Source organism: Pongo abelii, chromosome 14 (assembly GCF_028885655.2).
Source record: "Pongo abelii isolate AG06213 chromosome 14, NHGRI_mPonAbe1-v2.0_pri, whole genome shotgun sequence".
NCBI classification, from domain to species: Eukaryota; Metazoa; Chordata; class Mammalia; order Primates; family Hominidae; genus Pongo; species Pongo abelii.
Genome location: NC_071999.2, coordinates 76558803 through 76571306, shown reverse-complemented (window position 1 = coordinate 76571306; position 12504 = coordinate 76558803).

Below are 12504 nucleotides of genomic sequence, written 5' to 3'. Positions count from 1 at the left end.
TGGCATTCACCGTCCTGTGGGACTTTGCCTAATTTACTAGTCTTTTTGATTAGTTACTCACTTTCCCACTTGTCCCATTTATAGTCAGTTCTTCATCCAGCATGGTCTACTTTCCCAATTTTATTTCCCTAATTTGTTTGCATTCCTGTTATACCTTTATTGAAGCTTTTTATGGTGAGTGAAAAGCCTTCTCACTACATTCCCAACTCTTGTGGGAGACCTGTGTTCTTTGTCTGCCTACCCAGTATCCTAATTTCATCATAGTTCTTAGATGTGCCACAGAGAAAGCTCTCATTCCCCTGTTCCTGGCCATGAAAATTGGATGGAGCTGATTCTATGCTTAGTTCCAAGAGTGGATACAAAACTTAGGAATGGCTAATTCATCAACTATTTATTTTGCTTGAGTGATTGGTTCAGGTATGGACACGTGGTCCCATTATAGCTAATAGTATGTATTTTCTGAAGGTAAAAGGAAAGAAGCTCTATACTTTCTGGTAGATCTGCAATGGACCACAAAATGGATAAGCCTCTCTCAGAGTTAAGCCTACATGGAAAAAAGCAGAACCCAGCTATGGGGAATGAGGAAAAGAGATAGCATAGAAGCAGAAGTAGAGCAGAAATAAAAGCAGAAGGAGAAAGGGAGGGAAAAGATCCATGATAACTGGTGATCTGGTGAATCCTCAAATCTAGTATATCTGTAGATTATAATTTATTAAAAAATATTAAGCCTTTTTACTTGAGACAATGTGAGTTGGTTGAAATTTGTTGAAGTTTAGACAAAGATGAAGAGGGAAATTCTATTGCTAAACATTAACATAATAAGTACGGAAGTGCCTAATAACTTGTATTGTAGACCCTCAAATTTTGAACTGAAAGACACGTGTATACATATTTGAAAGTTTAAAATTTTATATGAAGAGAACAACTTCAGGGTTATTTTTCTTTCTAATAACATGGATGATTATGTAAAATAAATAACAATATCTCATTTTATTATACCTTTCAAACTGGTTTATAAATTATCAGTAGAAAATGTTTTCTTAAGTAGGCATGTTATATAATTTATATGACTACAGTTTATTTGAAGAGGTAGTTATTTAAACTTAACACAGACCATCGTTTTTAAGCAAATGTAAAGATTGTCAAAATAACTAGACTAAAAATTAAATTGAGCGTATAACACAGGAGGAGGCACTGCATGAAAAGTGCATGTGCTTAGTTTTTGATGATCAACTCCTCCAAATAATGTGTTTCTGTAATTCTATTTCTTATGTGGCACAATCTGTTTATGATAAGACCGTAGAACTTTTTTTTGGAATGTTACTTTATCTTATTGTGTTGGGAACTTTTGTTCCACACTGTCCTTTGAACTATTTTTTTTTTTTTTGATGGGCTATATAGTTAATTTCCTAATAAAGCTGATAGGCGCCTGGCCTGGGAGGTTGGTTTTTGTCTTTGGCTATGTCAATGCAGACAATTAAAATGAAAAGCACATTTACATAAGAGTAGAAAATTGAGATTAAAGACAGCAGTGTTAGCTTTTGTTATCTTAGTAATATTCTAAATTTTATTTGCTCTAGTTGTCAAGAATAGACTGAGTTCAGGGATTTTTTTTTTTTCCGCAGAAGTCAGTTCACCTGAAAGTGAGGTCGATTTATTTAAGAGACAGGAAGAATATAATTGACAGAGCTTGTGGCCCTGCTATCTTTTTTGTATGCTTGCATGATTTTGTAGGGTTTCTACTATAAGTGTGGCTGTTTGAAGTGGTTGGGGTCAGGTAAAACAGCAGGGAAGTTGGGAGAAAAGTAGAAAAGTATTGAAAAAACACATAATCCCAATGGAATTTTTACTCTGGATAGTTGCCAAACTCATTTCTGTCACACTTATTTGTTGTACATGGTCTGTGCTTTCATTATGAAGTGATTTTGCTATGGGGTATACTAAGCATAGCCTTTTTATTTTTGAAATATGCTTTCTGATACATGCATATACATACACATACATGTATGTGTGACAATATTCTACACAGGCAAAATTTTCCTGCTTCTATCTCCCTGCATGCATTATTACATTTCCTCAAATTATAGTATTACATGATTTTCCCTTTCTTGTTATAAAGATGGATGTAGCAAACAAATGGAATGCTAAACCAGTGTCAAATTACATTTCCACTCTAAATGATTGCTAGTAGTTTCCCAAATGCTTGGATTAAGAGACTATGTGGCCATGTTTGGGTAAAGTGGGACACAGCTGTGATTAATGCTCCAATATATGATATGTGTACAGCACTGAATTAAATACTTCCTGTACATGTGTAGAGAAACAAGCATTGAGCAACTGTTCATTTCTTCATATTTAAAACGTTAGTTTTATTTTACTCAACATAGCCTAAGTTTACATGCATATTCCATTTTTTCCATAATACTTACACTTTCACAAATATTTCTCACAGATATTTAATGCCTACAACCTTCATATCTGGAATCATTACCCTATTATTGCCCTAAGGGTAGCCTTTCATTGTGTGTGTGTGTGTGTATATAGGTATATATATATATATATATATATATATATATATATATATATATAAGATGGAATCTCACTCTGTCACCCAGTCTGGAGTGCAGTGGCGTGATCTTGGCTCACTGCAACGTCCGCCTCCCAGATTCAAGCAATTCTCCTGCCTCAGCCTCCTGAGTAGCTGGGATTACAGGAGTGTACCACGATGCCCAGCTAAATTTTGTATTTTTAGTAGAGACGGGGGTTCGCCATGTTGGCCAGGCTGCATATATGTTCTATTCAAGTGGTGAAACACACACACACACACACACAGACACAATTTTGCATTATCTTGTTCATATGTTGAATATAAAAAAGTTAATTTAATAAGTAGAGAGTAGAATGGTGGATACTAGAGGCTGGGGTGATCAGGGGTAGCAGGGGCTGTGGAGATGTTGGTAAAAAGATACACAATTACAATTAGGAAGAATGCATTTAAGATGTCTATTGTATGATATATTTTATTCTCAAAAATACTGGGTAGATATTGTTTTCATGACAAAAAATTACTATGTGAAGTTATACATGTGTTAATTAGCTATATTTAACCATTCCACAATGTATATATACTTCAAAATATTATCTTGCACACATACAATTTTATATGTCAGTTCAAAAAATAAATAAATTTGAAAAATAATGATGGAGTACTATGTGTCTAGGTATGCAACTCATAAACCTAAGTCATCATCCTTGACGCGGCCCACTCTGTGATTCTCCCATCTTATTAATTACTGAAGCACATAGATGTAACCTCTAAATTAAGGTCCACAGATGTATAGATGCCATCTTACTGAAGACTCATGTCACTAATCAACATTATGGCCACATCAATGGCAATTTGTGTTTGAATTAAAATTTATTTGTCATTCGGATTCCAAATATTTATCAATTATGTACATGTGTTTCTAACTCAAAACCCGCTGTCCTCATTCAGACCTTCAGTACCAGGATTACGGTAGCACTTTCCTCATTCTCTCTCACTGTCCATCTGCTAACCTCCAGAAAGACACTAGACTAACCTATATAAAGCAAAAACCCTAAAATAATATTCCCTCTCTTAAGGCACTTCACCATCTCTCTATTGCCATGAAATACAGAGAAACTCCTTAATAGTCTCCAAAATCCCACCAAGATTTAATCCGTGCCCACCTTTTCATTCTCATCTCAATGTCCTGCTTCACTCTTATTCCTTCACTTTATGTATTTCACAGTATTTGTCATCTGAGTTTTGGTTTTGTTGCTGCTTGTCTAAAATACATTTATTAATTGATTTAGTCATTCATTCAAAAATATATATTAAAGAACTTCTTGTTTGGGACATAATGTAAGGCACTAGAAATGACTACTCTTCTTTCACTTTCGAACATTTTGCTCAGCCGATGCTTTTTCTGGCATCACTTCTGTAAAAGAGGCTCTCCTAAATTGTCTTCCCTCTGCCAGGCTGGGTCATGACTATTACTGTGCTCTCTGTACTACACACATCTTTATATTTGCATAGCTAGTTTTTTTAATATAATAGTAGATATTTTACTAACAAAATAACTAATAGTAGATATTTTACTAACAAAATATATTTAATGAATATTTTTAAAACATTTTAAAATGTGTGATTTCTAATATTTTGTGCAAGTATAAAATACATAATTTACAAATGTTACTTGTTACTGAAACAGCATCATGTTTTAATAACAACTGGATGCATGTCTTAGTTGTACTTATAAGCTCTGCAGCACTCTTTAAATTCATAGTGCCTCAATTTTTCATCCTTAATATCATGAAAATTATCACCGTGCCAAATATAAAATATGTTACTAATGTTGACATATGATTGTGTCCTAGTTCAAATTTAATGTCCTGTAAACTGAGGCAAGTGACTTCATTTGTCTGAATTATAACATATTCATATATCAAATGTGGCAATAATATATGTCATTCACAGTGTTATCAGGATCTAATAACATAATGAACATAAAATATTTCGTAAATTATAAAGCATAATGGAAATATAATATTACCAAGTATTTTGAGCTAACATTTCAGTGGTGGATGTGATGGGACAGCTGGTGTACTGTCCATACCCTCTGTGTACCAGATGGCCAATGTACTAACCCCCAAGTTGCTATGAGTGTTGGTTGTTAATGGCAGCCTTCTTCTGGTCCTGTCTGCAAATTTCTCTTCAGGCTGAACAAGAACAGCCCTTGGTGGGAGCACGAACATCGTCTACCATCCCGACTCCTCTGAGCCTGAATGCATAACTGATGGGGAAAGGGATGCAAAATGCAGAGTCTCCTTGCCTCAAGGTTAGGCTACCTATGAGATGCAACTCAAGTTGCAGAGCTTTTCAGTAATCAAGCTGAGACCCTGCCATTGCTCAGCTCCCTCACCTGCTTTATCCTGCTTCCTTCACTTCCTTTCTTATAGGAGCCACTCTCCATAAGTCACATACTCCAGAATTCTTTTCTCAGGATCTGCTTCTGGGAACCCAACCTAAGGCAGTGCTTTATGTGAATTAGCATCCTCTTCCTCTTTTATTTTATCTCAAGCCTCTTAAACTACTGGTTTAATAAGTATTGCAACAACTTTGGAGCGAGCAGAACATAAACATAAAAGGCCATTTGGAAAAAAAAAATTATGTCAGCATCTTGACCTAAGATTTTCAGTGGTTCAAAACACTTTTGGAAATAATGGAAAAGTAAAACTATTTCTGGATCAAGGAAAATATACAAAGAACTGGGATGTTTGTTTTTGAGGAGAAATTATCCTTAACAGATTTTTAAATATTACTGTGAAAAAGACAAATAATTCTCTAGAAGGGGACAGCCTCCAAGATTCTGTCTCTTGACTTAATTGCATTGCTTTATCTTGCTTAATCTTAACTAAGGATTAAAACATGTAACTTCTACCTTCTTACATAATTGTTCTCATCTTAAATAATTCAAGGTATGTAAAAAGATCTACATACACTCAGAGGAAAGAAATCATGAAAGTATAGAGAAGGAAAATATAAATACATGAAAAATTATTCTCTATAAGTAAAGTCCAAAATATTTAAATGTGCCTTTTAACATTAGCAGACAACTAATCCCATTATCATAATTTATTAACCAGATCTTTTGTTCTATGTAGTAATACACTGTGTTTCCATGCTGTGTGTGTGCGTGTGTGTTTTTATCCAGTGACCTAATTTGCTTAAAAGGAAACTCTTAAAACTCCCTTGTTGTAATGAATAAAATGTTAATGAAGAACTACAGAGAAATCCCCTTTGCATTAGCTTCATATTCCCAGGAACATCATCATAAATTTGTTTGCCTGGTTCTGACAAAGGTAGTGATGTTCAAGCTGTGCAGAAGCATAGTAATGCTAAGTGGTTCTGATGGAGAAGTTAAAGATGTTCAAGGCACTGTCATCTGGGATGGACTATGGGAAGTTATTTTTTGGAGAAAGTGTTTGATGGATTTGGCTTTCATCCAATTTTTAAACATTTATTACTTGCATTGATAACTACATTACTAGGAACTTTTCAGAAAATTGCAAATGAAAACTATTCGAGCAAATACATTTTCATTAGAAAATGCAAGATTTTACATTGATGTTCTTTTTTTCCATATTAACATAGGCCTCACTAATTTCTTAATTATGATATAATTAAGAATTGATATAAACATAAAATTGGTATAAACATAAGAATTGATATAAACATAAAATTAAATGAATTATAACCATAAAAATATCTTAAAGCTATTCTTGACTACAATCTAACAGCTGATATTCATCTTTTTGTATCTCAATCTCTGCTTTACATGATGAATGTACAATTAAAAATTTAAGTAATAATTTGTGAATATTGACAGCTAAAATAAACTGCTATGAATATTTTTCCATTTCAGGGTGGACAAGCTTAAATGAATATAACCGTGTTAAAATTTCCAAGTGTAGTTTAAAAAATTGATATTCAATTTGAAACTGAAATATTTAAATCATTAAATACTCAACTTTATCAAAATCTAAACAATATCATATTTCTGTTTCAAAAGTTGATTTTGGAAACATTAAGAGTATTATGTGTTAATATCAATTATAATCCCTTTGAAAGATATGTTAGATGACAAGCAAGTGGCTACATTTTGATTTCCACAAAAATACTCAACATCATGTCTATACATTTGAAATGAAAAAGGAAACTCAACATCACACTAAAATAACAATTAAGGAAAAAAAATGGAAGTTTCACATTGGAATGAAGAGTATATATAGATAGTTTATCTCCTCTACCATATTCTGGGACTGATTAATATGTTTAAAGATAAATATTTTTCATACTTTAGCTCCTGGGTATAAAGCTCTAATATCATTTCGGCTTGGGTTGCTTACATTTCTATCAGTTTTTTCCTTTTAACAATCAAAAGCCTCTTTCCTTGTTCAACACTCAGAGGATCTGTATGATCATTGAGTTTCCACTAACTTCAAAGAAAATGCTTTGTCTATATTCACATTGAAACAGAAGCAAAACCAATACAAACAGGCCTATGATATAAGGAACATACTTACCTCTATGAAATATTTGGGAAAACAAAGAAAGAACCAGTGAATAGACTGAAACAGTCATGTTAATTAGTCATCAGTGATTTAACTTCACTTGACTTATGAAGACAGGGGAATAGGAAGTAATCAAATAACTCCAATACTAAGATATAATGCTCCATAATGTGAAAGTCCCATTTCTTTGAACTTTTTGTTAAAGAAATGTTTATTATTTCATTAATAAAAAAATTCTGTTGAGTTAGCAAGAAATGAAGAGGAAAGAAAATAATATAATTTGATAAACACTATGAGTTACAAGATTTAGATATATTATTTTATTTAAATTTCAAAAAGATTTTATTAAAGTAACAGGATTTAAGAGTCATAACTTCACACAATTTGTGAGTATGAGTATTACAATTTGTAATCAAGTGTATCTGACTCCAAATCCTATATATTTTCCACTACATCATAATGCCACAATGTTAATAAAAGGAGAAAACTTTAACATATCTTAAGGCCGATTTGCTGTAAAGTTATAAAGCTTAATTAATCGTTAACTTTCAATTGCCTGAGTTACTAACAATACTACGGGTCCTATAATCAAATAGTCACATGTTTTCTGAAATTGGTGAAAATAAGATATTGTGCTAATCTAATTAGTGTCCATTTCAATTTTTTGAATGAGAATCACCCAAAATAGAATGTATCCCAATTCTTACATTTATAGAACAAAAACTTATAGCAATGTTACAAAAAGTAAGTGCATCTGTATGAAGTTGCTTGATTTCTTCATATACTTTAAGAAACTTAGAGTTAATCACCAATGACTAAAGTTTTGAGTAGTAATTGAAAATTTTCAGCTCAGATGTCATGTTTCAAAATTTTTTCATGGTAAAGATATTATCTTTGGAGGAAATAGTATATAGGAAAACCTAGGAGGTATTTAAATACTCATCTTCTTGTGATATCTTTTTGCATATGTCTGTGTATATATATGAGCACATACATGTATGACATACCCAGAGAAGCAGGACAAAGAGAACATGGGTCTTGCTGACAAAGCCATGAGGTCTTCATAGTGAGATTAGAATCAAATAGAGAAACAAAATCCAGGTTAAACATAACAAATAGAATGGAAGGCAATGGGTATTATTATTAAAGGACATAATAAGAAAATAGAAAAGAAAGATGTGTGTGAAAATGCTTACAATTTATAATGGCCAGAATCCAAGACAAGAATATAGATATTAGACAAAGTAAATTAGATATTTAAAATTATTATATTCCTGTGGCCTAACAGGTGTTGCTGGAAGTTGTAGTGGAGCTCAGCCCCACCACATCAGAATGGAAGAATCTATTTTCTTCAAACCATGTTTAATATTTATTACAGATATATAGCATCATGTTTGTACTCATGAATATGAATGCAGGGAAAATACTTGGAAATGATAACAAAACTACAATCTTAGTGGCCATATATAGTGATTATTATAGTCATCATGCATATATGTAATTTGTAAATGTTAGAATATCACCAGTTAGATTACTTTAAAACATTCATTTGCAGTGGCCTATTGTTCTACAAATTCCAAAATATACAATTTCCTGATTTTTCATAAGAGCAAGATATTGGAACACAGATAAAATGATCAGATTTTAGAATCAGAGACTATTGGCTTTAAATTTATCTCAGTAAATTTGTCTATTTGAATTTCCTGAACCAAAGTTTTCCTCATCAGAAAAGTAGACAAACTAATGTACTAATTCCCTAGAATTATTTTTTTAAATGGCTTACATGATGTGTATGAAAATAGCCTGGCAAGTTGAAGACCATTAATAAATGGAAACTATTATTATTCCACTCAGGTGTTCACTTAATTTTCAAACCTGAATATCACTCCCCTAATTTATTGTTTTCCCAAATTCATGTATCTCTTCATTCACTGAAATCATTTATATAGGTGTATGTTCATTCACAAAGGTGAATGAGTCAGACCTCTTGCTCACAAGAAGTCCACACACCGGTTGTAGTTGCTTCATTACTGCAATTTTAGCCACCTGAGATTTAGTTTTATGCATTTTATCCAATTTATAAAATGGGGGACAATTATACAATTACTTGCTCTTGTAGGTACGTTTGTCCCAGGAATTTTAGCTAAATCTATTCAGTAAAAGTCACATTAACAAAGCAAAACAGAACACCCAAGGAAAAACAATTTTCATGAGCAAATGTCTTACCACAAAGATAAAGTAAGAGAGGTTCTTTCCTCTCCCCTCTTAGAGAGTCTAACATTCCACGTGACTCTGTTGCTGAGGGAAATCATACTGAGAGCCAATATTGTTGAGTTTATTTTTAGGTTTTAATATTTTTTTGTTAGCATTTTAGTTGTTGATTTGTTTGTTTGGGTATAACCTGCCTTCTAACCAACTACCTCATATAGTGCTCAAAAAAGAAAACATTATCTTCTTAGAAGGCTTAAACAAAGCAATAAATGAGATTTTTTTTTCTTTTTTTTTTGAAACGGAGTCTCACTCTGACTGCAGTGGACCTCCGCCTCCAGGGTTCAAGCAATTCTCCTGCCTTAGCCTCCCTAGTAGCTGGGATTACAGGCGCATGCCACCATGCCCGGCTAATTTTTGTATTTTTAGTAGAGACAGGGTTTCACCATGGTGGCCAGGCTGGTCTTGATCACCTGACCTCATGATCCACTTGCCTTGGCCTCCCAAAGTGCTGGGATTACAGGCGTGAGCCACCAGGCCCTGCCCAGTAAATGAGATTTTTAAAGTAAAGAAGCTGACACATCATGAGGCTTATTAAATAAAATTAGATCTTGAAATGAGATATTCTAAAGATGGAAGGGGGAGCATAGAATTTTCATGAATTCAAGAGAATACCATAAAGCTCATAAAATTATAACAGGTTAATATAGTAGCAGAAATATTATGATTCTAAAGTCAACAGCAACTACATTTTTCAATACATCAAGATAGACAACAGGAAAGAAATAGGACTGTTGCTTAGGATATGTGGTATAATGATGCCGCAATGGTTTAAAAATGTGTAATGTGTGGAGTGACTGGAAAAGATAAGTGTTTGATAAAATACCTTGGCAGTGCTGGCTGTGATCAATTGTTGGTGTCCTATCATGAACAACAATTGGTAGGGCAGAAGAGATCCTTACAGATAAAACTTATTGCAGTATATTTAAGTTCAAAATAAAATACTAAAAATTAAATATACACAGTTTGCCAAAGAATGAGTGTATTGGTACTAGCAGCATGCAGATAGAAAACGGACATCCAATTGTAGCAGTTTTTATTGAATGAATAATTAGAATACAATTTGGAGGCAAGACTAGATAAGCTTCAATATTTCATTTGCCTTTCTCTGAAAATATCCACTCTAAAATTCAAATATATTTGAGGTTGTTCTTTCATGTCTATAATTATGTACATAAGCTGTGATTTGTTCCAATGTCCAAATTATTAAAGAGGGTAAAAACATGAGAAGGGAATACCTCTGACTACTATAGTCAGTCTCAAGTCAAATTCCAGTACAGTGCAGGACTTAAAAAATATGTAATAAATAAATAATTGTGTTCATTAATAGATATTATTCTATCAAGCAAAAAATGCTAATTTCAGTGAGTCATAAAGAAGACATAGGACAAAAGGATAAACAAAGAATGACAGGCCCCAAGAGCTTGCTGTAGTATTAATAAAGGGATCTATAAAAGTAGCTGTAATATGTGGTAGAAAGTATAAAGTGATAAAAATTACAAATTGTTATGGAAGTTCAGGAGAACATAAATCACTTATAGTGACCATGAAATTCACCTATTTGAACTTGGCTGATGGGAAAAAATGCATTTTATCAAGTAATAATATTTGTAACTTTCTATGAAAGCAATAAAATTAATTCTTCAGTAAAGTTTCCATAAAATTGCAATTAGTTTGTTATTCCTAATTAAGGCAGCAGTATGATAAGTAATAGATAAACCAAAGGAAAATCATTGTCTATGTTCTTATCTTGGTTTATTCAGTCTAAATATTGTTTAATGAGTGTTTCTTCCAACAGCTATAAAACTGGGCATTCATCTACACTTTTAGTCAGCAAATTATAAACAAAAAATAGATGAACATGTGCCAGCTGTTGCTTTAAGTCTCATCTGCATGTAATCATAGTTCCTACTCTCAAAGAACTTGTATTTAGTGAAATGTTGAAAGTGCTCAGATAAAAAGAAATACAGTGTTATGGCAACCTACAAAAAAAGAAATCTAATTCCAATACTGAAGCTGAGAAAATCTTTGCAAATTTCCAAAAAATTATAAATTTTCTTTTTTTTTTAACACTTCAAGTTCTAGGGTACATGTGCACAACGTGCAGGTTTGTTATATATGTATACATGTGCCATGTTGGTGTGCTGCACACATTAACTCATCATTTACATTGGGTATATCTCCTAATGCTTTCCCTCCCCCTTCCCCCCACCCTACAACAGGCCCCGGTGTGTGATGTTCCCCTTCCTGTGTCCAAATGTTCTCATTGTTCAGTTCCCACCTATGAGTGAGAACTCTTCAGGAAATTTTGGCAGCCTAAGAAAGTGAAGCTGAGGCACTAAACTGGACCCTAAATCTCCTACATATTTAGACAATTGACAAAGTTATATTTACTGCCTTCTGTAAATAATGAATTATTAGTTCAGGTGTTTTTTGATGGAGAGATGTCTTTTCAAAGTTGTTAAAGATGTAGATGATGATGTCAGTAGTAAAAATGATACTGTTGACACATAAGATATTATAAGATGCTTTAGTATAAGCTTAAAATAATTACCTTAAATACTAATGCAATCTTTTATTTTAGCTTTAATTAAAAAATTCTTAAAGGCCAGTCATGGGGGTCACACCTGTAATCCCAGCACTTTGGGAGGCTGTGGCAGGTGGATCACCTGAGGTTAGGAGTTTGAGACCAGCCTGGACAACATGGTGAAACCCGGTCTTTACCAAACACACACACATACACACACACACACACACACACACAAATTAGCTGGGTATGGTGGGGGGTGCCTGTAATCCCAGCTACTCAGGAGGCTGAGACAGGAGAATCGCTTGAACTCGGGAGGTGGAAGTTGCAGTGAGCAGAGATCTTACCTCTGCACTCCCGCTTGGGCAACAGATCAAGACTCCGTTTCAATAAATAAATAAAATGCTTTTAAATTGAATTCTGCATTTTATATTAATTCAATTTGTTTTTTTCAAAAATCATGCAGGAAAAATATTTATTATTCAAATTATATAACTGACAATTAGATGATGTGATTTGTTCAAGATCATGTGGCTCATTGGTTTATGCTTCTACAGATAAACTTGGGTCTTCTGCCTTAATTTTCATCCATAGAATGAAAATATAACACT